Genomic DNA, 11326 nt, shown 5'->3' with positions numbered 1-11326 from the left:
CCTTGCAGTATCACATCTTGGCTTGGTATTTAGTCTTCTAGAGGCTTGAAAGGGCAGCTTCTCCTTGAGTTTATCAGCTCAAATGGGGGACACTGCTTGATGGTGTGCCAGCAAGCTTCTGTACAACTCCTTTTATGTCTCAATCAAGTCGGCACGTCTATTTAATTAAAGAGATGGTAATACAAAACACTCCTCTTGGATAAAATCTGGGGGAGAAAATGTGCTGCCTGACTTGAAGGGGAAGGAGGAGTGGATTTGCAAACCCAGCAGAGCCCAGTGAGAGCTGAGGGCACAGTAGCACGGGATGGTTTAACAGAAGGGGAGGCAGCCGCTCTGCCAGCAGAAGCCCATGAGCAGAGAACCATGGAGCACAAAATTAACACACTGGCTCATCAGGAAATGTTAATGTGGGCAAGATGGGGAATTGCTTCATATGGGCAAACAATCTGTGCAGAAGGGATAAGCACGATCAAAACCTGGTATAAATCTGGACATGTTTCTCCAAAACCTGCCCTCTACCCTCACTTTGAGGTTCAGGATAGGAAACACAAAGCCCTGATTAAGGTGTTAAATTCTCATGGCACAAACCCAACAAAACATTTTGCTGAAATGAAACAGAATGAAAGCATCCAACGGGGCTCTTCTAGAAACAATTAAGCCACTGCCACACACATCCCAGAAGGGGAACCTTGCAGCTTGAAGTCAGTGGTTTGGGGTTGGACTTCCACGATAACCCACAGTTGAGGAGCTGAACATGCACAAAAGCTGCAGTATTCCCTTGTTGAAGGACTTGCTCCTAAATCCACCAGCAACACATTTCAAACCTTTCCCCTGCTTAGTTTGATTCTGTCAAGCCATTCCATTCTCTGAAGAGAGCTGAGCCATCACCTTCAGGCACGTCACAGTCACAGTATCACAGTATCACTTAGGTTGGAAAGGACCTCGAGGATCATCGAGTCCAACCTATCAACACAGACCCCATGACTAGACCATGGCACCAAGTGCCATGTCCAATCTCCTCTTGAACGCCTCCAGGGTCGATGACTCAACCACCTCCCTGGGCAACCCGTTCCAATGCCGAATGACTCGCTCGGTGAAGAACTTCCTCCTCACCTCGAGTCTAAACCTCCCCTGGCGCAGCTTGAGACTGTGTCCCCTTGTTCTGGTGCTGGTTGCCTGGGAGAAGAGGCCAACCCCTTCCTGGCTACAACCACCTTTCAGGTAGTTGTAGAGGGCAATGAGGTCACCCCTGAGCCTCCTCTTCTCCAGGCTAAACAACCCCAGCTCCCTCAGCCTCTCCTCACAGGGCTTGTGCTCAAGGCCTCTCACCAGCCTTGTTGCCCTTCTCTGGACATGTTCAAGTGTTTTGATGTCCTTCTTAAACTGAGGGGCCCAGAACTGGATACAGTACTCATCATCTTCAGGAGTGGAGAGCCTTGGCAGATGGAGTCTAGGCTGAGTACAGTAGGGACACTGTTCCACAGAGCCTCCAGGGCCAGGGCTGAAGCTGCAGACACCGCCCAAAGTCAAGGCTGACGTCCTCACCATGCAGGGGCGAAGGCAACGCTTGTCAAATGAAAGCACAACCATCACGGTTAAATAATGTCCTAAAAACTCAGGGAAATTCCTCATGTTCATGAGCTGAATGACCACCTCAAGACAGTGGGCATTTAAAACTAAGTAATACAATGTTTAACAAAATACAGATTCATTCTAATAACTTCATTCACTTCAGGACAGTCCTCTTAAAACCAAACATCAACTAACGAAATCATGTCCACTACAAATGCTGGCTCCACTTTTCATCTTGCTGACTTCTCCCAGAATGCATCCAGGTTCTTGTTCTCCCTAACCATTCCCCTGCGCTGCCATATAGTGCCCCTAATGGATAGGTGGGACCAGCTTCACTCAGCCACACCTCACCTGTCCCCATCACACCGCTAAGCAGGGGCCATTTCCCCCTTTACAGTGACACTCAGGGAAATCAACTCCACCTACAACATAATTAGCTGCTGAATTTAGTCCCCTTGCATTTACACTCCCACTGGGGGTGGGGCGGGGGGGGGAAGAGAGATGGAGATCTGGTACTATTGGTGACTTACAGCCAGAGAGACTCCAATTTCAACATCCTAGATGAGCAACTGCTTTATATCCTGCTCAGGGCCTGCCTGGGTAGGGCCACAGGCAAGGTGATGCATGCAGCGTTTTGCAGGAAGAAGGCCAGAAGAACATTAAAAAGTAATTGAAATGCCTGGGGGATCAGGGGAAGAAGAGGACAAGCTCAAAGAAACCAAAGGGAAAAAAACTACAGCATGGCAGTGTGTGAGTGCACTTGCCTGAGATGACCTGGGAAAAAAATAAGAAAAAGGTCATTCTGAAGGAAACGACAAAACTGCCTCTGAAAGGATTCTTTGAAACAGTGGCAATGGCAAGGAAGCAGTAAATGGCAGGCAACAGGCCCAACACTGTTAAAGGGAGGGAGTTCAGCTGGAGGATGGGTCTGCAGATCCACCATGGCATTGCCTCTCAAGTCAAGGCCACGCAAACCACTACCAAGAAAGGTTGAACTCTGCATTACCAATGCTGAAGGAACCCTAAAGTTATTAAGGCCACGCTGCTCCTTATGTAGCACGTATTTCGTTAAACTAATGCTTCCTTTTCATCCAGAACGGCTTCAGAGTTACACAGATGGTTAAAATATATATCTATAGTAGTGGTAGTAATCCAGAAATCCCTGTGGGGTAACCCAAGGTTTTAGCCTTTCTGTTATTTTCCCTTTGAAAAGGCAGTGAGCTGGGGTTTAAGGTGGAGTGAGTTTATTTCTGTCATGGCTGCCGCAGAGAGAGCTCCATCACCCACAGATAATGCCAGATGGTGAGCCATGCCCAAATCCATCAGGCAGAGGCCTCAAGAAGAGGTTTGAAGTATAAATGGGGATTGCATGTCTCACTCAAGGAGCAGCCAACAGAAAACAAACCAAAGAACAAACAAACAAAACAAACCAACTCCAAAGAGTACTTTGGCTATAACCACGGCAGCACAAATCCGTCAGCTGCCGCTGTGCTCCTAACAGCTCTGCAAGTGGCAGAGAAGCTTCTGAGCAACCTAAGGGACAAAAGATGACGCAGAGCAGGAAAACCATGTGTGCTCAGTGGCACAGCTGATTTAGGGCTAGTTTTATCCAACCCCCTGTTAACTTACCGGTATATCATCAAGGTGGATGAACGGTTACATGGCTCAACAGAGCTGATAATCCTTTGCATGCAGTGCATTGCAGAGGGTATAAAATTTTCTGGAGATGGTGGAAGGGACTCTTGCTGCACCATATGGTCTCTTCCAGCCCTTGCACGGCACCGAGGCTCGTGCTCTCATGTGACACACCATTAGCGAGTCACATGCAGCAGAAAGCAATTTTATGGCCAGATCCTGCTCTTAGAAGCTATGATGACTAAACTAGCTAATCAAATCAGCATAAATGTGCAAACACCGTTTTAGCAGCTGTGACCATAAATACCATCAGCAGAATGTGAATAATCCTGAGCACAAGATGAGTTGAGTAATGGGTTCCCAATGGGTGTTGAAGCCATCAGTCCGCTGCCTGGCAACTCGGAGATGGGGGCGAGGCAGGGAGGTTTGATTATGATGAGTCTGAAACAGCAGATGCAGTTATCAGGACAAAGCAGCTAGATCACATGCACCAGAAAAAGGGGGAAAGGGGGAAAAAAAAGAACAAAATCATTTATTGAGAGAAATAATTGTGGTGGATGCCCTGTTCTCACCCTGCTGTCTCCCAACTACAGGCACATGTGCGTGTTCCGTGTGGAGCGATTTGTTTTAGCATTCCCAAAGTGACTCATTTGGCATTTTCCAGGGACCTGCCACAGACTCCCCCCCCCATTTTGTCAACAAGCCATAAGATAATCAGCTGAGGTGAAATTCAATGAGAACACAGATACCAAGGCTAAATTTGTTTTTAATTTGTGCCAGCTTCTGCTAATGGGAGCCAGGGTGCAGGGCTCTCAGCACTGACAAAGGGGAAGGGGGGTGGGGGAGGAAAGCTGCTGAAATTAACAGCACGTGAAAGTCTTAACCTCCCCTCTGGTGAGGACCAGCCATGCACATGGTCCCAGAGCAGATGGAGCAGGCTGGAGTGGGCATGGCCAGAGCGGAAGGACTATCCTGTGAACCACTCTGCCAGGGGCCCAGGGGAGAAGATTGCTGGAAACATGGCCAGCTTCTCCCCTAGTAAAGTGCTTTAGTGAGGGAAGTGGCTTTTGTGGCTTAAAAAAATGAATCTACCTCCCTGTACCTGCCAGCATGAATCTGGCTCAGCCATATAAATATATTTGGTAGTGGGGGGAAAACCCCAAAACAACAAAACACAAAACCCACAGGAAAAAGACCAGCTATGGTCTCTCTGTCCTGATGGCTTTTGGCAGGCTGTTAAAAATGTTTGGTTGTTACAGATCATATCTTGCTCTGATGATGATATCCAACCCTGCTCTGGAGCAAAATCCAGAGTCTAGAGGGCAGGAGAAATATTGTATTGCATCTTGCCTCACATTGCAAAAAGGTAATCTGTGTTTGCTGAGTTGTCAAAATCTGAAGAAAAGTCCTGTGGGGGGGGGGGGGTACATCTGCATGGCAGACATTACAGCTCATGCCAGTACTGCAGCTTTTAGCTGAGATTTAATACTGATCTGTCTTAGTCCAGAACACAAAGTGATTGTCAGCATTTCCAAGCTCCCAAGGAGCTGGCAGCCCAGCCTGGATTGCCATATACATAGATACACCAGGCTGCTAGTTTGAAGCATATGTACTGCAAAACCAGGGTTACTGCAAGGGTTTGGGTTGCTGTATTTCCTTAGTTATAACCTGGTCTATTCTATTCTATTCTATTCTATTCTATTCTATTCTATTCTATTCTATTCTATTCTATTCTATTCTATTCTATTCTATTCTTGCTGTGTTTAGCTACCCAAAAGATTAAGCTGTGCCCAGGACCAAGGGGCAACCTTTCTGAGTTCAGAGAATCACAGAATGGTCTGGGTTGGAAGGGATCTCCAAAGGTCATCCAGTCCAAGCCCCTCTGCACTAAGCAGAGGCATCCTCAGCTAGATCAGGTTGCCCAGACCCATGTCGAGCCTCACCTTGAACATCTCCAGGGATGGGGCCCCAACCACCTCCCTGACTCATCAAGCAGAGGATTTGAAGAGACAGACTTTCCTAAGTGACTGTCAGCTGTGCAAATGAACATAATGGGCTCAGTGCTTAGAAACTGGAGATGAAAGATGAAAGGAAAAAGAAAAAGAAATAGAAAAAGCTCTTCCCTGGCCAAGAAGCAAAAGGACAAGTGACAGAACATCTTGACATGCTGATGGAGAACATGAAAGACAGGGGTGGTGCTGGGCTGTGGCTCCTCAGATGATGGCAGGCTCGGTTTATGCCAGGAAAGCTTGTACAAGCACTGGCACCGTGCACAGGGAGCGCCTCAGTAAATATGTGGAAACACCCGAAAGAAGAAAAGGAAAACAGCAGAAGCAAATGCAGGGGATCTAGCTGCCTCCCATACCAGCACTTAAGGTGTGTCCCTCAGCAGCTTTCCCTAGAGAAACTCTGTGCATTTATTTGTGGGTTGTTTTTTTTTCATCCCCACCCTTAGGTAGCATTTAAAATAACCTCCTTCCTCCTAAAGGGGAGTTTCTTTCAGCAGTGTCCATCCACTGAAGTTACCCCAGCTGTTGGCTGCCCACTGACCTGAAGTACTTCCACAAGACAACTACCTGATGCTGAGACCAGATGTGGATGAGAAGATGAAGGGGAAAGGGCTGTATGTCTTGGTGCCAAAAAGGACTGGAGGAAGTCAGAACTGAGGGAAATCTGGGCTCCAGTGGCCAAACTGGCCACACCATTTCTCCAAAGCATGGAGATAATTTGGAGTAAAGGGGTGCATTTCACACATTACACTTCTCTATTTCAAAATAGACACCAAGATCTCAGTCCAAGATAGCATACCCATCCTGAGCCAGGCCCATCACTAGTTACCAGCTTCTCCTTCAAAAACACACCACAGCTGCAACTCCAGGCTGGAGAATTACTGGCAGAACTGGTACAAACTCTGGCACGTGTTTTAAAGCCTTGTTTTCAAGGTCCAGAAAATTCCAGCTCACTCTCTTCAGCATGTTTCACTGCAGCATCAGCCTCTGCATGTCTGCATCATGACTGGGGCCAGGGCCAGGAGATGCAAGGTACTACCAAAGACTGTCCTTGTGCTATTCCTGGTTTCATCTGAGATAAAATATAGTAGAAAATTTTGGGAGAACTTCTATTCCCATCCAGTCCATGCCTCCCAAACCCACAAGTTCTGGGTAACTGAATGAACATATGAGGGAACATCTCAATGTGTAGATGCAGAACTCTTGCCAGCATGTGCTGCTCTTTGCTGTGCACACAGGAAGGTTTCCCTTTGTGCACCTCTGCACACAACAAGCTTAGTTCCTGAGCTTTCAGGAGCAGTAGAAAAGAGTTGCCTGTCCAATGTTCATTTTTTCAGTATGAGATATAAGGATGAAGCAGTGCACCCCAGCTTTGAGAATCCTGACACTGCCTTGCCTATTTGAGGGGGAACAAATATGGTTGTTATTTATTTATGGCGCAACAGCACAACCCAACCATCTTCCACCCCAAGAGATGCCCTAGGGCCCACATGACAGGATCCTACCCAGACTCCAGACAACAGGGTTCATGAGATAATAAAAGCTTTCTTCTGCTCCCTGTGCCTTCAAGCAGGGCATGACTTGAAGCAAGCCCACCCACAAGAAGCAGCATGTCTGTGAGGTGTAACCCACTGCGGTGCCATGTGATACCTTCCCCTTCCTGGGGAGTTCAAAAGGGAGCATCCTCGAGCAGCTCCTGCTCTGCAGCAGTGAGCCTCGTCTCCTCTCCAGTCAGGCATCACCTGCCCAAGTAACTCCCCTTTGAGCCATCCCTTGACCCAAGTCTGACATCCAGCTGAAGTGTGCAGGATCAATTTTTTTCCAGGGATTACAGGAGCCCCAGACTGCATGGAGTCTGAATATTGCCACATCATTGCAGGGGCATGGCATATAAAACAGTAATTTGTGGCAAGAGCTCAGATTTTAAATAGATACAACAAACAGCAAGAGAAAATCTATTGCTGTTTCTACTACAGTGTGGAAGCACTGAAAAATCCAGGTGGTATCTCAGTTATAGTCACAGTTATATTTGTCACACTTGTGCCTGTTAGGCCAATATCATAGCCAATCCAGATGGGGAATGACCAGAGTAAACCTGGGTCTGACAGGCAGTTTACAACTAGCATTTAAAGATAAATCTAAATTAGGTGACAGTTTACCTTCAAACACCATAAACCCTCACAGTTTAGGAAGTGGCTGCACAGGGCAACTTGCAGCGGGCTGGGGGTTACCCAGAGAGGCAGGGGGGAGGGCTGGAGAAAGAAGCATTTTCAACCAGGTCACACTGGGACCAAGGAATGGGGCTAGTGGGTCACAGCCCCTCATTTCCCTTACTGACTCTCCCATGAGGCCCAGTTGCAGCTGGTAGAGCAGGATGGCTTCATCTGCTTTCTGCCCATTGCTATGACCAGACATCAACAAGAGGGATTAACTCTGGATAAATCCCATAGCCAAAAAGAGGATGTGACATTTCCCTGCAACATCCCAATTAGAGAGAGAGGTGCATGCAGCAGAGTTATCTGCTTCACACTCCATATTTTTCCCCCAGCAGCAGGAAAAAGGATTTCCTGTCACCCACTAAATCCTCAATGTTTCTTATCTGGCTGTTTCAAGCACAGCTTTGTTATTCCTTCCACTAACTTCTGAGGGCACTCATAGTATCATAGTATCATAGAATCAGTCAGGGTCGGAAGGGACCACAAGGATCATCTAGTTCCAAACCCCCTGCCATGGGCAGGGACACCCCACACTAGATCAGGCTGGACAGAGCCTCATCCAGCCTGGGCTTAAACACCTCCAGGGATGGCGCCCCAACCACCTCCCTGGACAACCCATTCCAGGGCTTCACCACTCTCATGGGGAAGAACTTCCTCCTCACATCCAGCCTGAATCTCCCCACCTCCAGCTTCATTCCATTCCCCCTAGTCCTATCACTACCTGAGATCCTGAGAAGTCCCTCCCCAGACTTCTTGTGGGCCCCCTTCAGACACTGGAAGGCCACAATTAGGTCACCTCGGAGTCTTCTCTTCTCCAGACTGAACAGCCCCACTGTTATTGTATCACAAGAGCAGACTAGAGTTTGAAGTTCCATGCTTTTTTAATTAATTTATTTATTTTGGGGGGGGGATCATCCACTCTGGTTTTACTTCCTTTCATTTTCCTCATAGGGGAAGCACTGACATTTCAAAGCAGCACATTTGCTGTATGCTCATCCAAAAGAAATCAAGGTCCTGTCTATGCTCTTTCCCTCAGAAAATGCCTCCCAAACTTGTGGCATTAAAAAAAAATAAATAAATCTGATTTCACAGAAGCACAAAGACACAAGCTACTTCAAAGCAAGGCCATGCAAAATAAAGCCTACCATTAAATACAAGAGGCTGGAATGAGAGATCCCACCTCTGATTATATTCATTCCCCAAGAAGTTTCGCCCAAGTTAGAGCTGCTGGGTCATGTCCATGACTTTCTCACACATACCATTAAACCAGGCAGGCTCCCCGGTGTCACACCTTGTGTATGTATGCAAAAGGCTTTGGCATTACATATGCTTAATCCTCACATGCAGGGATATCTTCTCATGAGAGGTACAAGTGACCATGTGCTGGGGTCAGCCAGAACCATCTTAGAGCAGAGGTACAGAGATACTGAAGTCACCTACCTACCTCTCTGACTGTGTTAGACAGATCTGAGGCCATGTGCCTATCTCACAGGCACTGGGGCTTGGGTTTGGAGGCCAGCATACAGCCTCACAGATCTCAGGGCTGGGAGAGTTTCACCACCAGCAGCACCAGTGCTGCTGTGGGAGGGTTGGGATTCAGTGAGACCAGGGAGTATGACAGTTATGCTTCACTCAGGTTAGAAACAACCAAGCTTGAATACAAGCATGTCTCCACCCAAAGCAAAGCCATATGCAACTCAGCTCAGGAATGAGAACTATGCAGCCAGAGGTTTCCTCTAGTTATTGTTTGGGGTTTGGGCTACAGTGCTCAGGCAGGGGAAGAACAAAAAACACAGAGGGTGCAGGAAAGCCAGGCACAGCCACAGGAGCCTCAGCCCAAACTCAGGCCCTAGTTTCAGGATGCAAGGCAAGAGGTGGTGATGCTCTCTGCAGCTTTCTCTCACCCTCCACTACAGCTTGCTGCTCCTACATCTCAACTGTACCAAAAGAACCGTTTTTGACACTGATGTTCATGTGACATGCTCATGTGACATCAATTTCACTAGACAGCAGAACAGACATGACAATGTTTAAATAAGAACTGTATTAGAAAGAGCAAACTCCAACATAATTCTTTTTTCCCAGCAAGATACACAGAAGAAGACCCCAAATATTGCCCCCACACAGCCCAAATATTGAATTTGCCATTTCAATTTAAAAGATACAACCTGAAGCATGTCGTGTGCTGGGTGAGAGATGGCTCAGTTTTCATTTCCCTCTTGTGCAGATTAGGTTCAACATTCTTTCAGCCCAACACACAGCCACTCACCACTACTCTGACTCTTTCCCAGACCTGCTGCAAATGCAGGGCTGTGGAGCAATCAGTGGAGATTCATGAGCATTGGCCTCTTAAATACTAAGTTTCAAGTACACTGTGCCCAGAATCAGAGGTAAGGGATTGCTCTGTTACTGGCCAGTTTTGCATCATCGTCACTGATTTCCCAGCAAACACAGCAGTATTTCACTGGGTGGAAAGTCAGCTCACCATACTTCTCATCCCAGCTCCTGGCTTTTTCAGTGCAGACAGCAGACTCAGGGAGCAGTGGTTTTGTAATTAAGATGATTTTAGTTCCAACTGCCAAGGAAAGGGGATTTTCACATTCTCCCCACTCCTGTCCCTACCTTTGTCCTTCTGTTGGCATGAGCATCAGCCAAGCCAGGGAACTGATCCAGCTGGAAACTATGTGCTTGTCTTTTCCCTTTCTGCTGGGTCAGTTTTCAGAGGGATCAGATTCCTAATCTGGCAGATCACTCAAGAGCTGATTTTGGCACCATGGAGAGCACATGACCCAGCAGCACAGACTTTGACCAGCTGAAAGCAAGGATAAGCCTGTATCTGCAGAGAACACCCATGGGCCACCCTGTACTCACCCATGCAAAGATCTTCTGTCTGCAAAGATCTTCTGTCTGCAGAAGGAAAGGGGCTTTTCCCGGGGCCTGTTCTGCTCCCAGAGAGGAACAGACATGTTTTGGGTAGAGACACCATCTCCCATCTCTACCTGCTTCACTTTCATGTCCCTTGCCACTGCTCTGCTGCTTCTTCTCAGCTCTTTGGTAAAGCCCAGGGCTCCACTCCAGCCTTCCTCTCAGGTCAGTATTTGTCTTTAAACAGTCCCATGCCTCTTGCCCAGGTACTTTCAGTCCTTATGTACACATGGATTTACCAGCAGCCACAGACACCAGTAAGATATGGATGTGCATGCCCAGGGCAGATGCACACAAGCACAGACCTAAAATATCACCAAAATATTCTGGTTCCCCCAGGCTGAAGAACTGGGCTGTATTGCTCTGAACCATTACTACTAAGCACACTGTTTCTATGGCTACACCTTCCTCAGCTTTCACTCCTGCATTCAGCAACTGATTCTCTTTGTCTGTCTCTCTGTCTGTCTGTCTGCCTCTCCCTGGCACACAAGCACAAACTAGACATCCCACCTATTCTCCACTCCAAACACCTCCAATCTTCCTCTCACACACAGCCTAAAAATCCAGGGTGACTGTTTCTTGAGACACAGCAGAAAAGGGGCCACAGACTTCTGAGCCAAACCAATTGCAAACGCCATCAATGCCACAGCCAGGCTCCTGAGCTTCCAAGCTTATTTACAGCAAACGTGGAGCTGGTAGTGTTTCCTTCTGATCCAAACGGATTGCAAATGCCAGCAATGCCACAGTCAGGCTCCTGAGCTTCCAAACTAATTTACAACAAAGGTGGATCTGGTAGTTTTTACTGCAGAACTTTATTGTTATTTATGGTGGCATGAAACCACAGCAGCATGCAAAGAGCAGGCAGACCCCTTCATCCCCGAAGCCACTCACAAGAGGCTGAAGAGCTGGCGTGCTGAGTGATAGTAAAGAGGGAAATATCTCCCAGGGATGCTCTAACAAGAAACCTCG

This window comes from Melanerpes formicivorus, unplaced genomic scaffold, assembly GCF_026170545.1.
Source record: "Melanerpes formicivorus ecotype bairdi unplaced genomic scaffold, bMelFor1.0.p_v2 SCAF_2, whole genome shotgun sequence".
NCBI classification, from domain to species: Eukaryota; Metazoa; Chordata; class Aves; order Piciformes; family Picidae; genus Melanerpes; species Melanerpes formicivorus.
Note: the sequence above shows the minus strand (reverse complement) of the source record.